Genomic DNA, 19,557 nt, shown 5'->3' with positions numbered 1-19,557 from the left:
CATGTCAAAGGGCAAGTAGATGAATAGGTACCGCTCTGGCGGGAAGGTAAACGGCGTTTCCGTGCGCTGCTCTGGTTCGCCAGAAGCGGCTTTGTCATGCTGGCGACATGACCCGGAAGCTGTACACTGGTTCCCTTGGCCAGTAACGCAAGATGAGCGCTGCAACTCCAGAGTCGGACACGACTGGACCTAATGGTCAGGGGTCCCCTTCACCTTAACCTTTATGGTGCACTGGTTAGAGTGTTGGGCTAGGGCCTGGGAGACCAAGGTTCAAATCCCCACTCAGCCCACGAAGCTCACTGGGTGACCTTGGGCCAGTCACTGCTTCTCAGCCTAACCTACCCCACAGGTTGTTGTGAAGACAAAAATAGGGAGGGGGAACTATGTTCACCACCTGAAGCTCCTTGGAGGAAAATGATGGTATATAAAATAAAATAATGAGATGCCAGGGGAGGGTTAGTGCCTTGAAACTGAGAGAAAGAGCAAGCAAGCAAGAAAGAAAACCCTTCTTTCCCTTGGACTACTTGCATCTTTTCATGGGAGGAAAGAGCATGTTCTGGGACAACTACACGAAATGAGCATCCATTGTTAATAATAATAATAATAATAATAATAATAATAATAATAATAATAATAATAATAACAATAATAATAATATGCCCAGGGCACTGATGTCATCACGTTCTACTCCCTTTTTCCTTAAAGGGACGTAAAACCTGTGGGATGTGATCCATGAGAGGCAGTCAAGTACAACATTCCTTGTAATGCTAGAGAAGACATGCGAGGGAGTGTTTGGTCCAGCCAGTCAAAACTTCCTGTTTCCTCCTGGCTGGAACATCCTTCCTTTTGCATGTGATAGAAGGTGGGCGTGACCTAACCTGTCCAGGTAACAAAAGGACGAGTCACGCAGCTCACTTTCCTCTTTTTGACTTCCTTCTTCGTTTGACCAGCTTCTAGCTAGGACTGCCCTGCTAGCTCTCAGCCAGCAGAAGCACTGGGATTATTCCCCCATATGGGGTAGATCCATAGCTGTCAACTTTCCCTTTTTTGCAGGAAATTCCCTTATTCCAGTGCCATTTCCCACTGCAAAAAAGGGAAGGTTGACAGCTATGGGTAGATCCACATGTACATATTTGTAACTAAGTCTGCCTTCAGGAATCCAACTGTGAACTGATGTGAGTAAACTTCTTTTATTGATTTAGAGTAAGATTGTTGCGTCTTTATTCTTTTAAGAGGGATTCAAGGGATCTCAGTAAGAACGCACAATTCAATCTGAGACAGATTGAATTGTATAATAGTGAGAGGCTCACACGAGCCTGCAACCAGCTATCTGCTGTGCATATAAAAGGGGGGAATGTAACTCTGCTACATAAAGGAACTTGCTAGCGCAAGTTAGGAAGGATATTAATAAACAGTATATCCTCTCCTGCCACCCTGAACATTCCCACAAAACTTATAGAATAGAACCAGCACCTTTTGCTTCTGCTTGTGGTATGCCTCTACATCACCTGTGGCTCTTAATGTGATGCTATTTCTGAATTTACCATCTCACTGGTTCCTGGTCTATGATTTTGGAATCCCTTAGAACCCACTTTCAGCTACACACTGGATCCCTCATGCCTGTTTTCCCCACGTCTGTTGGCTATGAATGGCAGAGCGATGCTTTTACACTTAAGACTGATGCTATTCAGCTCCTTACAAAGAGACGTTAACTTGACGCGAAGAAGACAATAGTAGACAGCAAGCAGATAACATCTGAACTATAATACTAAAGCAGATTCAGTAAAAAGGAAAAAAAGTGGTTTCACAAATGACTCATCCTAAGTTTGGAACATTGGTTAACACTCTGAGTTGTCGAAACTTCATTCACACACACACACACACACACACACTACACACGAATAGCAAGACATGAAAAAGTCATGTACTGGGATATGTTTGACTTTGCCAGGAAAGTACTGCATTGATGACTCTGCAAAGAATATATATAACTGCACATAAATTAAGCACGCAGACATTCATTCTGAAGCACGTAGCAACTGTTTCAAACAAAATTTACGTATAATACTGTGGTGCCTTTTGGTTAGAACCCTGTCTTTCAGCATAGGAAACTCAAGAAAACAACACCCACCAAGTTGATTCTCACGTTATTTTACCTAGCAAGAAGATTAATCGCTGTATCAGAAAAAGAACACAAAATGCCATGTATGAGGGGTGAGCAGTCTGGCATACGTCTGGATTTCCCCGAACGTTGCTGGGAATTCAAAGGCGGGATTTCCGAAAGGCGGCGCTGTGTCCTTAGACATGTCAATTGGTGTTTTTGTAAAACAACAACAGCAACAACAACACTAATAAAAAAGTCCAACAATTTGGGGGGTTTCCTTAAGAAAGCTTGACAATTTTGTGGTTTTCCCTAAAAGAAGTTCAGCAACTTTTGCGGTGTCTTTTTTGTTTTTACTTTTGGAAATATGGCAACCCTATAACAAGGAAGTGTCTGTATAGAACAAAACAAAATGGATGCGTGAAGTGGCATTTCAGAGGGCAGGACTACAGAAGTCTGCCTTTGTCAGTTTGTGGTGAAAACACAACTCAGGCAAGTGTCCACTATTAGTTGGGGGTCTACAGGTTGGGGTCCTTGTAAGGCTGCTGTGGTCCCTCCTTGGGAGTAAAGAGTCCGATGCGTCTGGATACATATATAACAGTTTATTTACAAGCTATTTACAAGCAGAGCCTCAGAGTTCATGACCGCTCAAGTCTGTACCAGAATCCGGGAGTGGCCTCTGCCGGTTCCTCCCCCAACATAAAAGTTTCGGTATTCCGAATCTCCTCCTAGAATCCTTACGTTTCATCCCTCTACACACCTGGGGCGACGGAAGTGCGACTGCGCTTTGCTCCTCCGCTCTTCCAGGTGCATGTCGGGGCTCTGTAGCATCCCTGTGCCCTGTTCCCACCAAACTATCTGTTTGCTGCTCCTCCCCACTAAGGCACATCCTGATTTCCTCACTGGATTCAAGGCTGCTGCCGGAGTGGCGCTGTGGCTCTCTGTCCCTCGACAGCCCCCACACCTCCTCCCTGCCCATTGGCAGTTCCCTGACGGTCCTTTTGGCATAGGGGAAGTGGCACTGAAAATCTATCAGTCTGGCAAGCATTGAAGCATTGCTCTGTTCATGCTCTCAGGAGTTGGCTTCAAGCCTGACCATCTGATTGCTTGGCGATCACATATAAATCTTTCATGGTCAAATCAATGGGATGGATGACCTACCCATGGGCTGGTTACCTTGGTAACTAATGGGCCAACCAGGCCAGGACTTCTCTGCCTTAACCATGTCAGACAGAAGTACTGTTTTGGGGGGACAGGGGGCGGGTGGGTGTGAGGGACTCCATGGTCCTGAATGGGGTAACTGTGCCCCTGAAGAACCAGGTGCTCAGCCTGGGAGTGTGCTGGCCCCAAGGGTTTGTCCATGAAGCGAGGTCCAAATCCAGTCCTGGGTCTAGGGGTCCAAAGGAGGTCAATCCGGCAGGGAGCGAGGCAGGGAGCAGATCAAGGTCCAAGGCAGGTTCAGGCACAAGGTTGCAGGTTGAGCACACGCTTGCAACTAAGTTGCTCACGCAACTTGGGCTGGGTCTGGCTGGCTTTTATCTGGCCCTATGCTTAGGGCGGTCCCGATCCTCCGGAGACTCGCCTCTCCTCCGGGCCTGGAGGCGAACACTCCTCCTGCAGACACTTAACTCCCTTCGCCTCTCTGCCCTGAGCCTCTGTAGCTCAGGAGAGGATGGTGGGTTACTGGACCCAGGGGATGCCTCAGCTTCCTCTGAAGAGGCTGGGAGTGGAGCACCTGCAGGCAATGGGTCCTCCCTCCCATCAGGAGCCAGAGCAGACTCTGCTGATGCCTGCACCTGGGGATCCAGCACAGGTGGGGATCCTTCAGGCTCAAGCCCTGGCCCCGGCTCAGCTGGTTCTGGAGACGGGGAATCCCGTGCAGGCTGGGATCCCTCAGGTTCAGCATCAGAGTCTGACTCCCAGGCCATCACACCATCCCCCCTCCCAGGCCCCCCCCTCAACCGAGGGGCCGGACCAGGCTTGCTGGGGTAAGCTGCATGGAAATCACGGAGGCAGGCAGGTGCGTGGACGTTTTCCGCTGGTTCCCATGAACGATCCTCAGGCCCATACCCCTTCCAGTCGATGAGGTATTGGAGCTTCCCCCTGCGGTATCGTGAGTCGAGAATGCGCTCCACCTCGTACTCAGGCTCCCCCTCAACCAAAACTGGCTGCGGTCGTGGATTGTCTGGGTGGAACTCGTCAGGCGGGGCGACTGGACTAAGTAGGGACCGGTGGAACACTGGGTGAACCTTGAGCGATGGAGGTAACTGGAGGCGAAACGCCACCGGCGACACCTGCGCAGTGATGGTGAATGGGCCGGCAAACCGTGCATCCAGCTTTCGTGAGGGCCGAGAAGGATGCAGGTGACGGGTAGAGAGCCACACCCGATCGCCAACATGGAGTTCTGGCCCCTCCTGACGATGTCGGTCAGCCTGGGCCTTGTATGCGTCCTTGGCCTGGCGCAGTTGCTCCATCAATAATTGTTGCTGGGACTGAAGCTCCTGAAGCCAGTCTGTCACTGCGGGGACCGCGGAAGCTGGCAGCACGTCCGGGAACAAACGAGGATGGTAGCCGTAGGAGGCCTGGAACGGGGTCTGCTGGGTGGAGGCGTTCACTGCATTGTTGTAGGCGAACTCCGCCAATGGCAAGTGATCGACCCAGTCATCCTGCTGGAAACTGCAGTAACACCGGAGGTACTGCTCCAGCACCGCATTTGCCCGTTCCGTCTGGCCATCGGTCTGCGGGTGGTGGGCCGAAGATAGACAGACCTCCGTCCCAAGGGTCTGGTGCAGGGCTCGCCAGAAGTGGGATGTGAACTGGACGCCGCGGTCAGAAACCACATGCTCGGGCAGGCCATGCAGGCGGAAGATGTGCTGCAAGTACAGTTGAGCCGTTTCCTTAGCTGTGGGTATGGACGGGCAGGGGGCACAGTGCACCATCTTAGTGAAATGGTCCGTGAAAACCAGGAGGCAGGTACAGTGACGAGATGGGGGCAAGTCCACCACAAAGTCCAGCGAGACCGTGTGCCAGGGACGCGGTGGGACTGGTAATGGCTGGAGCAGACCGGGGGGTCGCCCGGTAGGACCCTTGGCCCGCCGGCAGACATCGCAACCAGCAACATAGCGTGCCACATCAGCCTTCAGGCGGGGCCACCAGAACTCCCGGCTTACCAGATGGGTGGTCCGGTACCGCCCAAAGTGCCCTGCTGCTGGGGCATCGTGGGACATCTGGAGAACCTCAGCCCGCAATGGTCCTGGTGGGATGTATAGACGACCCTGGTGCAGCAGTAGGCCCTGGTGCAGGGCCAGCCCCGGATATCGAGGGCATGACCCGTCAGACAGTTCCCGGAGCCGTTCCTGTGCCCAAGCGTCGACCCGTTGCTGTTCTCGCACCCGAGCCTGCAGCGGCTTGGCCTCCTGAGTGGCCAGGAATGCGGCTGGTGGTAAGATAGTCGTCGGTACTGCCTGCTGTACAGTGTCTGCGACGTCCTCAGGTTTCCGGGACAGGGCATCCGCTTTCCGGTTTTGGGAGCTAGGGATTGTAGCGGATCCGGAACTGGAACCGGGAGAAAAACAGCGCCCACCGGATCTGCCTTTGGTTCAACTTGCGGGTGGTCTGGAGGTACTCCAGATTCCGGTGGTCCGTTCTCACTTCCACCGGGTGTCGTGCCCCCTCAAGATGATGGCGCCAGACCTCAAAGGCCACCTTGATGGCCAGTAGTTCCCGCTCCCACACGGTATAGTTACGCTCCGCCGGAAGGAGCTGCCGGGAGTAGTAAGCGCAGGGTAACAGTGGCGCATCGGGTCCGTGTTGCTGAGACAGGATGGCACCGAGAGCCGTACTGGAGGCATCAGTCTCCACCACGAAGGGACGAGAGGGATCAGGATGCTGTAAAATCGGCGCCCTCTGGAAACAGGCTTTCAACCCCTGAAATGCCACTTCAGCCTCCTCATCCCAGGAGAAGGGCGTCTTGGGGCGCAGCAGTCGGGTTAATGGGGTGGTGCGATGAGCATAATCTGCAATGAAGGTCCGGTAATAGTTGGCGAACCCTAGGAACCGCTGTAAGTCCTTGCGGTTCCGGGGCGCTGCCCACTCTCGAACCGCAGCCACCTTCCCAGGGTCCATCTGCACCCCGTCAGGGGAGAGTCGGTGTCCAAGGAAGTCTACTGACCGCTGGTGGAACTCGCACTTGCTGAGCTTGGCGTACAGTCGGTGCTCCCGCAAGCGCTTGCAACACGGACCGAACATGACTCTCGTGACGGGCTGGGTCACGGGAATAAACCAGAATATCATCTAGGTACACCACCACGTATTTGTCTAGCAAGTCCTGGAACACGTGGTGATGTACCGTTGAAACACGGCGGGCGCGTTGCATAATCCGAACGGCATAACCAGGTATTCAAACTGCCCATACCGGGTCCCGAATGCAGTCTTCCACTCGTCCCCGGCACGGATCCGAATCAGGTTGTAGGCCCCTCGGAGGTCCAGTTTGGTGAACATCTGCGCCCCCCTGCACCCGCTCCAGCAATTCTGCAATAAGGGGCAAGGGGTACCGGTCTGGGATGGTGATCTTATTCAGGGCCCGGTAGTCATGGCAGAGGCGAAGCTCCCCACACTTCTTCTTAACGAAGAGTACAGGAGCGGCAGTGGGTGAGGTAGAGGGTCTAATGAACCCGCGTTCCAGGTTCTTGCGAAGGAAGTCCTGCAAGGCTTCACGCTCTGGCTCCGAAAGAGAATATAAGCGGCTCACAGGCAGGGGCGCCCCAGGCTGTAGGTCTATGCCGCAGTCGAAGGACCGATGAGGCGGCAGCTTGTCTGCTCCCTGTTCCTCGAACACGTCTAATAGTCCTGGTACACAGCAGGGAGCATTGACAAAGCCTGACCCATGGGGGCAGCTGCTACTACTCGGACTGAGCATGGGAACCCGGGTCTGGGAAGCGTACAGTCCGATTGACCCAGTCGATCTGAACATTGTGCGACTCCAGCCAGTCCATCCCAAGCACCAGGGGAAACCGGGGCATGGTGGCAATGTCCAGGGTTCGCACCTCCCGGTGCTGCTGGTAGCACAGGACCAAGGGCTGGGTCTCCCGAGTAACAGCGCCGAGCGTAGGAGCCGTCCGTCAATTGCCTCCACCGTACTGGTTCCGGCTTGTTCTGAAGCGGCACCTGATGCTGAGTGGCGAAGGCAGAGTCCATATAGGAGCGGGTTGCCCCCGAATCCACCAGAGCGTGGGTGAGAATCCAGGCCCACCGGGGGGGTTATAGACGCACCGGTATCATGAGGTGTTGCAATTTCCACTGGTGAGGGCCCATCATGCGATGCTTGGGACCCCAGGTAGCCTGGGCCCTCGGCTAATGGGGTTGGCCGTTTTCCCTGCGGCTGGCGTTTCTCAGGGCAGGTTCGGGCGTAGTGTCCACTCCCACCGCAGTAGAGACACAGGTTCCCCTCCTGACGCCGAGTCTTTTCCGAGGGGGAGAGGCGAGGCCGCGCTTGCCCGAGCTGCATCGGCTCCTCCAATGACTCAGCTCTGGCCCATGGAACTGCAGGGGAAGCACCGGCGCCGGGAATGTGCGGCGGAGTGCCGGCGGCCCCGGGCCTGGCGACGGTCCTCCAACCGATCGTCTATCTGCAGACTTCCGTTGGATGAGGGCATCCAGTGTGGCAGGGCGATCCACCGTGGCCAGCTGATCCAGTATCTCGTCCGAAAGTCCCTCGAGATACTGGTCACGCAGGGCAGAGTCCGTTCCAGGTCAAGTCCTGCGCCAGCAGCCGAAATTCCGTGGCATAGGTGGCCACTGTGGACTTGCCCTGTTTCAACCGCACGAAATTGCCCGATTGGCTTGACTCCCCTTCTGAGGGTTGGCGAACGTGGTTTCCAGATGATTGCAAAACCCCCGTATAGTCTGTCAGGCAAGGGGGAGTCTTGCCGGAGCAGCGGCAACGCCCACTTGGCCGCCTGGTCTCCTTCAGCAAGCTGATCAGGAAGTGCACCTTAGTGCGATCGTCAGGAAATCCCGAGCTCGCCCTGAATATACAGCTTGCCTGGGCGAGAAACATGGGAAAGCTGGCTGGGGACCCATCAAATTTCTCTGGCAGGGCCACTGGGTACTTGCCAGGAGCTGGGGGCGGCGGCTCCAGGAGCCAGTAAGGCATCCAACGCTGCTGAAGCGCCGTAACCACATTGCTTAGCTGCTGCACGGTGTGGGTCAAGGCTGGTTCTCCTGGGCCAATGCCACCAGCGCAGCCGCCTGGTCAGCCATGGCTACTAGTTCCTCCCGAACGCACCCCAGCGAAGGGGGAGTGCGGGTGTGGCGTGAGCAAACTGTGCTGGCCCCAAGGGTTTGTCCATGAAGCGAGGTCCAAATCCAGTCCGGGTCTAGGGGTCCAAAGGAGGTCAATCCGGCAGGGAGCGAGGCAGGGAGCAGATCAAGGTCCAAGGCAGGTTCAGGCACAGGTTGAGCACACGCTTGCAACTAAGTTGCTCACGCAACTTGGGCTGGGTCTGGCTGGCTTTTATCTGGCCCTATGCTTAGGGCGGTCCCGATCCTCCGGAGACTCGCCTCTCCTCCGGGCCTGGAGGCGAGCACTCCTCCTGCAGACACTTAACTCCCTTCGCCTCTCTGCCCTGAGCCTCTGTAGCTCAGGAGAGGATGGTGGGTTACTGGACCCAGGGGATGCCTCAGCTTCCTCTGAAGAGGCTGGGAGTGGAGCACCTGCAGGCAATGGGTCCTCCCTCCCATCAGGAGCCAGAGCAGACTCTGCTGATGCCTGCACCTGGGGATCCAGCACAGGTGGGGATCCTTCAGGCTCAAGCCCCTGGCCCCGGCTCAGCTGGTTCTGGAGGCGGGAATCCCGTGCAGGCTGGGATCCCTCAGGTCAGCATCAGAGGTCTGACTCCCAGGCCATCACAGGGAGTCATTTTGGACTCACAAGTTGTCCATGGAGGCACAGGTCAGTTCTGTGTCCAGGGCAACTGTCTACCAGCTACATCTGGTACGCAGGCTGAGACCCAACCTGCTTGTGGACACCTCTCGCCCGCTTGGTACATGCTCTGGTTATCTCCCGCTTGGACTTCTGCAATGCGCTCATGTGGGACTACCTTTGAAGGTGACTCAGAAACTGCAATTTAATCCAGAATGCCTGCAACTGAGAAGGGTCCAATATGCAGACAGGGGCACAGGCATGCACGGGGGGGGGCACCTGTGTGGGAATCCTGGACAATCAGGGATCCTGACTGGGCAGAACAGTGGTTCACAAGGTCCTTCTCCTCAATGCTGAACATGCACAACTGGGAGGTGTGATCAGTGAGCACATTGTAAGAACATAAGAAGAGCTGGCTGGATCAGGCCATTGGCCCATCTAGTCCAGCACCTTGTTCCCACAGTGGTCAACCAGATGGGAAACCTGAAAGCACAAGGGCACTATCCTCTCCTGTGGCTTCTAACAGCTGGTCTTCAGAAGCATTACTGTCTATCTCGCTGTGCAGGCAGAGCATAGCCCTCATGGCTCTAGTTATCTCTCGCTTGGATTACTGCAATGCGCTCTATGTGGGGCTACCTTTGTACATTTCCAAGCACAATTCAAAGTGTTGGTGCTGACCTTTAAAGCCCTAAATGGCCCCGGCCCAGTATACCTGAAGGAGCGTCTCCACCCCTATCCTTCAGCCCGGACACTGAGGTCCAGCTTTGAGGGTCTTCTGGTGGTTCCCTCCCTGCAAGAAGTGAGGTTACAGGGAACCAGGCAGAGGGCTTTCTCGGTAGTGGCGCCCATCCTGTGGAAAGCCCTCCCATCAGATATCAAAGAAATAAACAACTATATGACATTTAGAAGACATCTGAAGGCAGCCCTGTTTAAGGAAGTTTTTAATGACTGATGTTTTAATGTATTTTTAATCTTTTGTTGGAAGCCACACAGAGTGGCTGGGGAAACCCAGCCAGATGGGCGGGGTAGAAATAAATTATTATTATTATTATTATTATTATTATTATTATTATTATTATTATTATTATTATTATTATTTCAACCTGACTTCCAAGTGCTTTATGCTCATTTCCTCTTGGCTCCACTATGGCATGCTAGGGAATCTGCACAACAGATGACCCTCCCTGGCCAAATCATGATCCTAAAAGAAAGGGCTAAGGAATCAGCCCTATACAAATCCAGAGCGGAATCCCTAAGGCAAGTTGGGTGGCACCTTGTACACCTCCCTTCTGACAACTCCTGCAGCCAAGCTGGTGCCAAACGCATTGCTCTGCTTTCCTTTGGACCACATCAGCGAGGCAAAGAGGGAGGTCTTGTCGTCTGGGCAGCCCAGGAACTCCAGGCACACTGCCCAGGCAAAGTCACTTTGGTGCTGCTAATATTGCAAAAACAATTCAGGAGGCAGCAATTGTGAGTTACCGGTCTCTGCAGCCACAGCTGGCACTGTGATTCTCCAGCAGTTTGGTTTCACTCCCGGAGGCGCACTCCATAGTCCCTTGACACACAGATGTCAGCAACAAAAATCTCCAGCTCAGCTTCCATTCCAGTGGTAAGTGCTGATGACGGACAAGAACCCATTGATACAGTCTGTCCACTAGGCCTAGATGATCGCCATGTGAATTCCTGCCTGTTGTCCCCATCCCAAGACGTCTGTGCATCCAAAACATCTGGGGCGTGTACACATGTGCATGTTGGGGCATGGGGTTGGAAGGATAGGGGGAAATTATCTGTGTGCTTTCCTATCAGCTGCTTGTTGTTGTTGTTCAGTCGTTCAGTCGTGTCCGACTCTTTGTGACCCCATGGACCAGAGCATGCCAGGCACCCCTATCCTCCACTGCCTCCCGCAGTTTGGCCAAACTCATGCCAGTCGCTTCGAGAACACTGTCCAACCATCTCATCCTCTGTCGTCCCCTTCTCCTTGTGCCCTCCATCTTTCCCAACATCAGGGTCTTTTCCAGGGAATCTTCTCTTCTCATGGGGTGGCCAAAGTACTGGAGCCTCAACTTCAGGATCTGTCCTTCCAGTGAGCACTCAGGGCTGATTTCTTTAAGGATGGATAAGTTTGATCTGCTACTTTCTCTTTAAGGAGGCCTGATGTTCTCCCTCCTCTCTGTTACATTAGAAGTTCGGGGTGTATGGAGATTTTATAAGATGGTGCCAGCTATGGGTGATGGATTCATTGTATTCTGTCCCAGCCTTTGTCCAGGTGGTTTTTGTCCAGATGTTTTGAACCAGAACTCCCAGCAGTGCAGCCAAAACATCTGCAGGGTACCACTTTGGCGAGGGCTGCAGTAGGTAGCTGGTGTAAGAAATTTTCCTCCCCACCCTACCCCCAGGGAGCGAGTCTGCATGTTTCTATAAATAAGGCAACTCGTTTCCTTTATTTTCTGATTATGTCTATCATAGGTTTCCAAATGTAATCAGAAAGAGGCGCTGAGTCAATCCTGCACTCTCACCAGATGTGAAGGACTCCCAGGAGGCCACTTATTTTTCTGCTGTCCAAGGATTTTGCCCTTCGACTGTCTGCTTTGCAGGGAAACTATTTTAAGAATTCCGAAAAGAAACAGGGAGCTGCGTTGCAGCCTGACTCATCTAAAGACAACGGGTATGATCCAAAGAACACCGGACACACCCAAGCTTTGGCCTGACCTTATTTTATTGCACAGAGGAGGCGCTGTATTTTTGCAAAGCAATGTCCATCTAATATAGGCATTTTTGTGCACTATTTGCCTGGAGACCTATGGTGAGAATTTTGAAGGATGGCTGTGTTTTGGTTCTTGTGTTGTTTTGAAGAAAAGTGTGAATTAGGTGTATTTGTCATTAAATGCAAACTGAATAGATTCCCCCCCACACACACACACTGGACTACTGTAATGCCCTCTACATGGGGTTGCCCTTGAAGGCAGATTTGCCTTGGAGGTCATTTTGCTATAAACAAGCATTTGCTTGATCTGGTTAGCTGTAAGTTTGCAATACATTCAGCAGTTCTGAGTGCCTTGCTGGCTTCTGTATTACAGGCCACTTCCCACATGTGAATGTTTTGGATAACTTTTATATATATATCCAGAAAAGTCTGTGTTCAGCTTTCAAATTTGCTCCAGGCTGCAGTAGCAGCAGTTGCGTTCACTTAATCCCACAAAAATAAATAGATTTGTAGGCTTCTATTAAGGGGCTTAATATCCTTCTCTTATTCTTGATGGCGGCAATGTCGCTGGAGGGTTGCAAAAAAGAGCTGCAAAAACAAATATGCAAAGGGTGTCCTTTTTAAAGAAACATATACTAGCCCTGCTACTAATCATGTTAGTTCTGCTGGGGACCTCAAGAATAGCCACGTGCGAATGGAAACTGTCTGAAGGGATGTTATCTCCACATGGAGGAAGCTTCTCCCCCCACAGAACTTTATCTGCTTTGCCTTGAGGTTCGCAACTGGAGGGGGCAAAAGATACTTCTCAGTGGGCTGATAACCTGCTACCAGGGGTCAGAAAACTTTTTCAGCAGGGGGCCGGTCCACTGTCCCTCAGAACTTGTGGGGGGCCGGACTATATTTTGAAAAAAAGTATGAACGAATTCCTATGCCCCACAAATAACCCAGAGATGCATTTTAAATAAAAGCACACATTCCACTCATGCAAAAACACCAGGCAGGTCCCACAAATAACCCAGAGATGCATTTTAAATAAAAGCACATTCTACTCATGTAAAAACACCAGGCAGGCCCCACAAATAACCCAGAGATGCATTTTAAATAAAAGGACACATTCCACTCATGCAAAAACACCAGGCAGGCCCCACAAATAACCCAGAGATGCATTTTAAATAGAAGGACACATTCCACTCGTGTAAAAACACCAGGCAGGCTCCACAAATAACCCAGAGATGCATTTTAAATAAAAGGACACATTCTACTCATGTAAAAAAAAACCAGGCAGGCCCCACAAATAACCCAGAGATGCATTTTACATAAAAGGACACATTCTACTCATGTAAAAACACCAGGCAGGCCCCACAAATAACCCAGAGATGCATTTTACATAAAAGGACACATTCCACTCGTGTAAAAACACCAGGCAGGCTCCACAAATAACCCAGATATGCATTTTAAATAAAAGGACACATTCTACTCATGTAAAAACACCAGGCAGGCCCCACAAATAACCCAGAGATGCATTTTAAATAAAAGCACACATTCCACTCATGCAAAAACACCAGGCAGGTCCCACAAATAACCCAGAGATGCATTTTAAATAAAAGCACATTCTACTCATGTAAAAACACCAGGCAGGCCCCACAAATAACCCAGAGATGCATTTTAAATAAAAGGACACATTCCACTCATGCAAAAACACCAGGCAGGCCCCACAAATAACCCAGAGATGCATTTTAAATAGAAGGACACATTCCACTCGTGTAAAAACACCAGGCAGGCTCCACAAATAACCCAGAGATGCATTTTAAATAAAAGGACACATTCTACTCATGTAAAAAAAAAACCAGGCAGGCCCCACAAATAACCCAGAGATGCATTTTACATAAAAGGACACATTCCACTCGTGTAAAAACACCAGGCAGGCTCCACAAATAACCCAGATATGCATTTTAAATAAAAGGACACATTCTACTCATGTAAAAACACCAGGCAGGCCCCACAAATAACCCAGAGATGCATTTTAAATAAAAGCACACATTCCACTCATGCAAAAACACCAGGCAGGTCCCACAAATAACCCAGAGATGCATTTTAAATAAAAGCACATTCTACTCATGTAAAAACACCAGGCAGGCCCCACAAATAACCCAGAGATGCATTTTAAATAAAAGGACACATTCCACTCATGCAAAAACACCAGGCAGGCCCCACAAATAACCCAGAGATGCATTTTAAATAGAAGGACACATTCCACTCGTGTAAAAACACCAGGCAGGCTCCACAAATAACCCAGAGATGCATTTTAAATAAAAGGACACATTCTACTCATGTAAAAAAAAAACCAGGCAGGCCCCACAAATAACCCAGAGGTGCATTTTAAATAAAAGGACACATTCTACTCATGTAAAAACACCAGGCAGGCCCCACAAATAACCCAGAGATGCATTTTAAATAAAAGGACACATTCTACTCATGTAAAAACACCAGGCAGGCCCCACAAATAACCCAGAGATGCATTTTAAATAAAAGGACACATTCTACTCATGTAAAAACACCAGGCAGGCCCCACAAATAACCCAGAGATGCATTTTAAATAAAAGGACACATTCTACTCATGTAAAAACACGCTGGTTCCTATCTTTGCTGCTGCTCCAGCCCACAGCTGGTGCATGGAACTCATCTGACTGCCCAGAAGAATGTGAAAAAGGTTCCCCGCTCCTGTGATACAGAGATTGTGCTTTACGCTTATTATTACATACAATGCAACATACTTCAAACTAGCATGAACGTTGGCTGCATCATGCAAGAATCTCCACAATGCCTCCCTGTTGTGGAGGAGGGGGAATGACCTCCAGTGACTTTTGGGAAGCCGCTCGACGTCTGACTCAAACCACGAGAAAAAGGAACACCCACGTAAATCTCGCTCTCTCATTCGGAAAGGAATCGAAAATAAAACCACCGGTATCGTAAAGGCCATTGCACTAATCTAGGGTGTGACTGTGTTTGGAAGGCTGCGTAGAGTTCTGGATGCCTCACCTCAAAAAGGATATTCTGGGGTTCGGAATGGTTCAGGAAAAGGGCCTCCAAAATGATCAAGGGGAGGAAAGGTGAAGAAAGGTTGAAGCATTTGGGGCTTTTAATTTAGAGAAAAAGGTGAGTTAGATGTGACATGATAAAATTATAAACCCAATGAAGCTAAATGTTGGGAGATGTGGGACAGATAAAAGAAAGCATCTCTTCACATGGCACATAGTTAAACTGTGGAACTCACTGCCACAGGAAAAAAACAGTGGTGCTCACCAGCATGGACAGCTTTAAAAGAAGATTAGACAAGTTCATGGGTGGCTACTAGCCATGATGGCTATGCTTTGCCTACACAGCCAAGAGGCAGTAATGATCCTGAATACCAGTTGCTGGAAGCCACGGGAGAGAAGAGGGCTCTTGTGTTTGGGTCCTGCTGTGGGTTTCGCACAGGCATCTGGTCGGCCACTGTGGGAACAGGATGCTGGACCAGATGGGCCATTGGCCTGATCCAGCGGGCATCCTCTTATGTTATCATGTTTCAAAATTAATTGCTCCAGTGGAGTGAAGCAATTCTGGAGCCTGTCCTCCTCCATGAAGTCTAACTTCAGCAGCAATGGACAGAAGCCCGGCATTTGCGAATTATGCAACTCTGCACACTGCGTTATGAATCAGGGCACTTCGGGAAAATGCTCGAATGCTGAAGTAGCTGCGTTAGTAGTGTGTTGCGTATGTAACACACTGTCCTTTCTGCTGCTTCCGTGTACAGCTACAGAATCATGTCTCTTCCTTCCCTTACTGCCTTATCATCAGCAGCACAAGCTCTTACTGGGGGGAAAGGGGATTTTTCCTCCGTTGCTACATTCCAGAAGAGGTCACAGTAGGTCAGAACCAGAAGAATATCTGTAGCAGAAAGAGATAAACCCAAGAAAGCCTTGATGGTATTATGTATGTGACTAGGTTATAAAGACCCCGATGTTGGGAAAGATGGAGGGCACAAGGAGAAGGGGACGACAGAGGATGAGATGGTTGGACAGTGTTCTCGAAGCGACTGGCATGAGTTTGGCCAAACTGCGGGAGGCAGTGGAGGATAGGGGTGCCTGGCGTGCTCTGGTCCATGGGGTCACGAAGAGTCAGACACGACTGAACGACAACAAGGTAAAAAAGGTAAAAAGGTAAAGGACCCCTGGGTGGTAAAGTCCAGTCAAAGTTGACTATGGGGTTGCGGCACTCATCTTGCTTTCAGGCCGAGGGAGCCGGCGTTTGTCCACAGACAGCTTTCCGGGTCATGTGGCCAGCATGTCTAAACCGCTTCTGGCGCAACGGAACACGGTGATGGAAGCCAGAGCGCACAGAAATGCTTTTTACCTTCCTGTCGCAGTGGTACCTATTTACCTACTTGCGCTGGTGTGCTTTCGAACTGCTAGGTTGGCAGGAGCTGGGATACAGCAACGGGAGCTCACCCCGTGGCGGGGATTCGAACCACCAACCTTCCGATCGGCAAGCCCAAGAGGCTCAGTGATTTAGACCACAGCGCCACCCACTCCCCTGTTGTATGTGACTACAGCAGCAAAGATTATCTATGCACAGAAATGGAAGGGAGAGAGGACAGCTTCAAAGGAATAAAGGTTGGTGAAAATATTGGAATACGCAGAGATGGCAAAACTGACGGCACTGATAAAGAGACACAAACTTGGAATCCTTTAAAGAGGCCTGGAAACCCTTTCCAGTCTTTTTAAAAAGTTATTTCCCATATGCGAAGACCACAGCAGGATTTGAAATAGCAGAATATATTAAGAAACATGTTAAAGAGTGTAAGGTTTGCATGATGGTGCTTCATGAGTAACGGAGCAGGAGCCTAAACAGAGCTACAAAAGCATGTCTGTCTCAGTCGCTGGCAGAATCCGGGAGTGGCCCCTTCCGGCTTCTCCCCCAGCATAAGAACTTCGGCACCCCAACCCTCCTTGCGTTTCACCCCTCTGCGCAACTGGGGCGCCGGAAATGGCGTGCCTCCCTCCTGACCAGCCAGGCGAGGTGAGCGCAGGGTCTCAGCAACATCCCCAAGCCCTCTCCCCGCCAGGCTCCCTGCTTGTGGCTCCTGGCTAGAAGAGGCGCTGGGGCTCTCAGTGGCATCCCTAAGCCCCACTCCCCTCCTGGCTGGTTCCTCCTCTCTCCTCCCCACTGGAGGTGTGGCGGCTTTCCCCGCTGGAAGAGGTGCTGCTGCTGAATTGGCGTTGGGGTTCTCTGTATGCTAACGGACCCTCCGTTCCCCTCAGTGGGCCAGGTGGAAGTGGAGGATGAAGTTAGATTAGACAAAACCTTAAAACACAACTGTATGTAATTTGGGTTATAAGCATTGATGTTGAGTGAGTCACTAGTTTTGTTGAATTGGAATATAACTGTTAAATAACAAAATGTAACTTACGATATGGAAAAAGAATAAAATATTATTTTTTGAAAAAAAAGAACCTGAAGAATATCTGTAGTAGAAAGAGATTAAACAGAGGTGGCTATAGCGCCTTTCAGGTGCTTCCAAACTACAACTCCCAACATCCTTGAGTAGTTACAGCGCTGGCTTGAGCTAATGGGAGCTTGGTCCGATTTATTGTATGCCTTTGCCGCTTTTAATTCAAAGGAATCCCAAAGCGGCTCACAAACAACAAATAACAATAAAGCGATTGAACATCGCAGATACAGCATCGCTCATATAAAACAATTATCAAATCGTCAGTGAATCAATTGCAATCTACAAAACACCATTAGTAAGGGGGCAACTCGGAAACAAGCTAAGCGTCACGATTACAGCGGAAGCCGTATATTATACGATTAACAAATCAATGCAGCGTTTATAATCTATAAAACAGTGTTAGCAGCATTAACAAGAGAGCAGCCGAACGGCAAACGAAGCACTGTTCAGACTGTACACACACACACCCATGACTCGTACTGTCTTTCACTCTATTCAGCTCAATAAAAGGTGTGGGCCCACAACATACGAACATGTGGGATCAACAGTGCTCACTAATGCTCCCTGTCTCCCAGCCCAAGCCAACCGAGGGCCAGAATACTAGATTCTGCATGATTAGAAACATAACCATGAACTGCCATTTGACCAAGCAATATTTAGAACTGCACCATCCCATAAAAACACTAAAAGACACAATTGCTTTGCAAGTGCCACCTGACAAATTATAATCAGTCCAACACCACCGGGTGCCTGGGAGTAGAGGAAGGCCTTAACTTGGTGCTGAGAAGATAGCAATAATGGTGGTGACAGGGAACTCACCGCAGAAGTTCCTTAGGCTAGCCACCGCCTCTTGACTTCTCCTACCTCACAAGGTTGTTGTGAAGGAAACATTACCAGGGGTGTGTCAGAAGCCACTGGGCTAGCACAGAGAACCTCTGGATCTTCGCGCAGATTTTGCCATCCAAATGATCATTATACAAAAAATCGCTTATCCAAACACAAGGATTACGCACCCCAGATTCAGATATCCAAACAGCTGGACCTGCGTGTAGTGCTGTAAACAAGTAAGCAGCCTCAAACAAGCCTCACTTTCTGTGTCTTGATGGCCCATGGTAGCTGTTTCACCAGAAAGCATGGTGGGAAGGTGTGTGGGAGGGAAGGGAAGAGATCAGACAAATTAAGAGCATTTTTGCAAAGTTTCAGAGGGTTTTCCTGGGTTTTTTTGTGGGGTTCTGTGCTCACTCAGGAACGCATTAGAAACTTCCCCATAGGAATCAATGGAAAACATTGACTCATTATGAGAATGCTTGCCTAACATACAATTTCCTGAAAACACATTGTGTATGTATCAAAAGGTCCCTGGGGTATCATATCACTGAATTCCAGCTTGCCTCCATTTGTGGCAGTAACCAATTGGTGTCCTCTGATTTTTGTAAGATCCAATAAAAAAAGTTTCCAGGTCAGTCTTACTCTTTCCCTGAGCAATAATCTACACTGACCGGTGTCTGTCTATCTGCTAGACCCAACTCTTATGTGAATAAGTCAGCAACGGGGGTCCTGTGGCCCTTCAGATGTTGTGGCCCACAACTCATACCGCCCCTGATTCTTGGCCATGCTGGTTGGGGCTTGTGGACTCAATTGACATCTGGAGACCCAGGGGGTTCCACATATCCAGTTCATCTGGGCACCACAATTTAAGAAGAATATGGACAAGCTGGAACATCTGCAGAGGAGGGTGACCAAGATGGTCAAGGGTCTGGAAACCAAGCCTGATTTGAAACGGTTGAAGGAGTTTAGCCTGGAAAAGAGAAGATTGAGAGGAGATATCCATCTTCAAGTATCTTAAAAGTTGTCATATGGAAGATGGAGCAAGCTTGTTTTCTTCTACTCTGGAGGGTAGGACCTGAACCAATGGATTCAAGTTGCAAGGAAAGAGGTTCTGACTAAACACCAGGAAGGACTTTAGGATGGTAAGAGTTGTTCGATGGTGGAAGGGACTCTCCCAGGAGGTTGTTGACTCTCCTTCCTCGGAGGTTTTAAAACTGGATGACCGCTTGTCATAAATGCTTTAGTTGAGATTCCTGCACTGCAGGGGGTTGGACTAGAGCAGAGATTCCCAAACTTGGGTCTCCAGCAGTTGTTGGACTACAACTCCCATCATCCCAAGCTAGCAGGACCAGTGGTCACAGATGATGGGATTTTTAGTCCAATGACGACTGGAGACCCAAGTTTGGGAAATTTCAGACTAGAGGATCCTCAGGGTCCCTTTCCAGCCAGCTCTACAATCCTACAAGTATGATCCCTGACACCGAAGCTTGCTTCTCTGCATGCCCACAATG

At 50.2% G+C, this 19,557-nt stretch overlaps 1 protein-coding gene across 1 annotated transcript in view; it reads right to left on the bottom strand.

Moving 5' to 3' along the window:
• The window catches only part of LOC117050448 (thyroglobulin-like), a 50,001-nt gene that overhangs the window by 28,311 nt on the left and 2,133 nt on the right, over positions 1-19,557 (bottom strand). The gene's annotated exons all lie outside the window — the stretch shown is intronic.

Source organism: Lacerta agilis, chromosome 7 (assembly GCF_009819535.1).
Source record: "Lacerta agilis isolate rLacAgi1 chromosome 7, rLacAgi1.pri, whole genome shotgun sequence".
In the NCBI taxonomy this organism is placed as follows: domain Eukaryota; kingdom Metazoa; phylum Chordata; class Lepidosauria; order Squamata; family Lacertidae; genus Lacerta; species Lacerta agilis.
The sequence above is the reverse complement of the archived record's forward strand: the minus strand, read 5'-3'. Positions and strand labels throughout refer to the sequence as shown.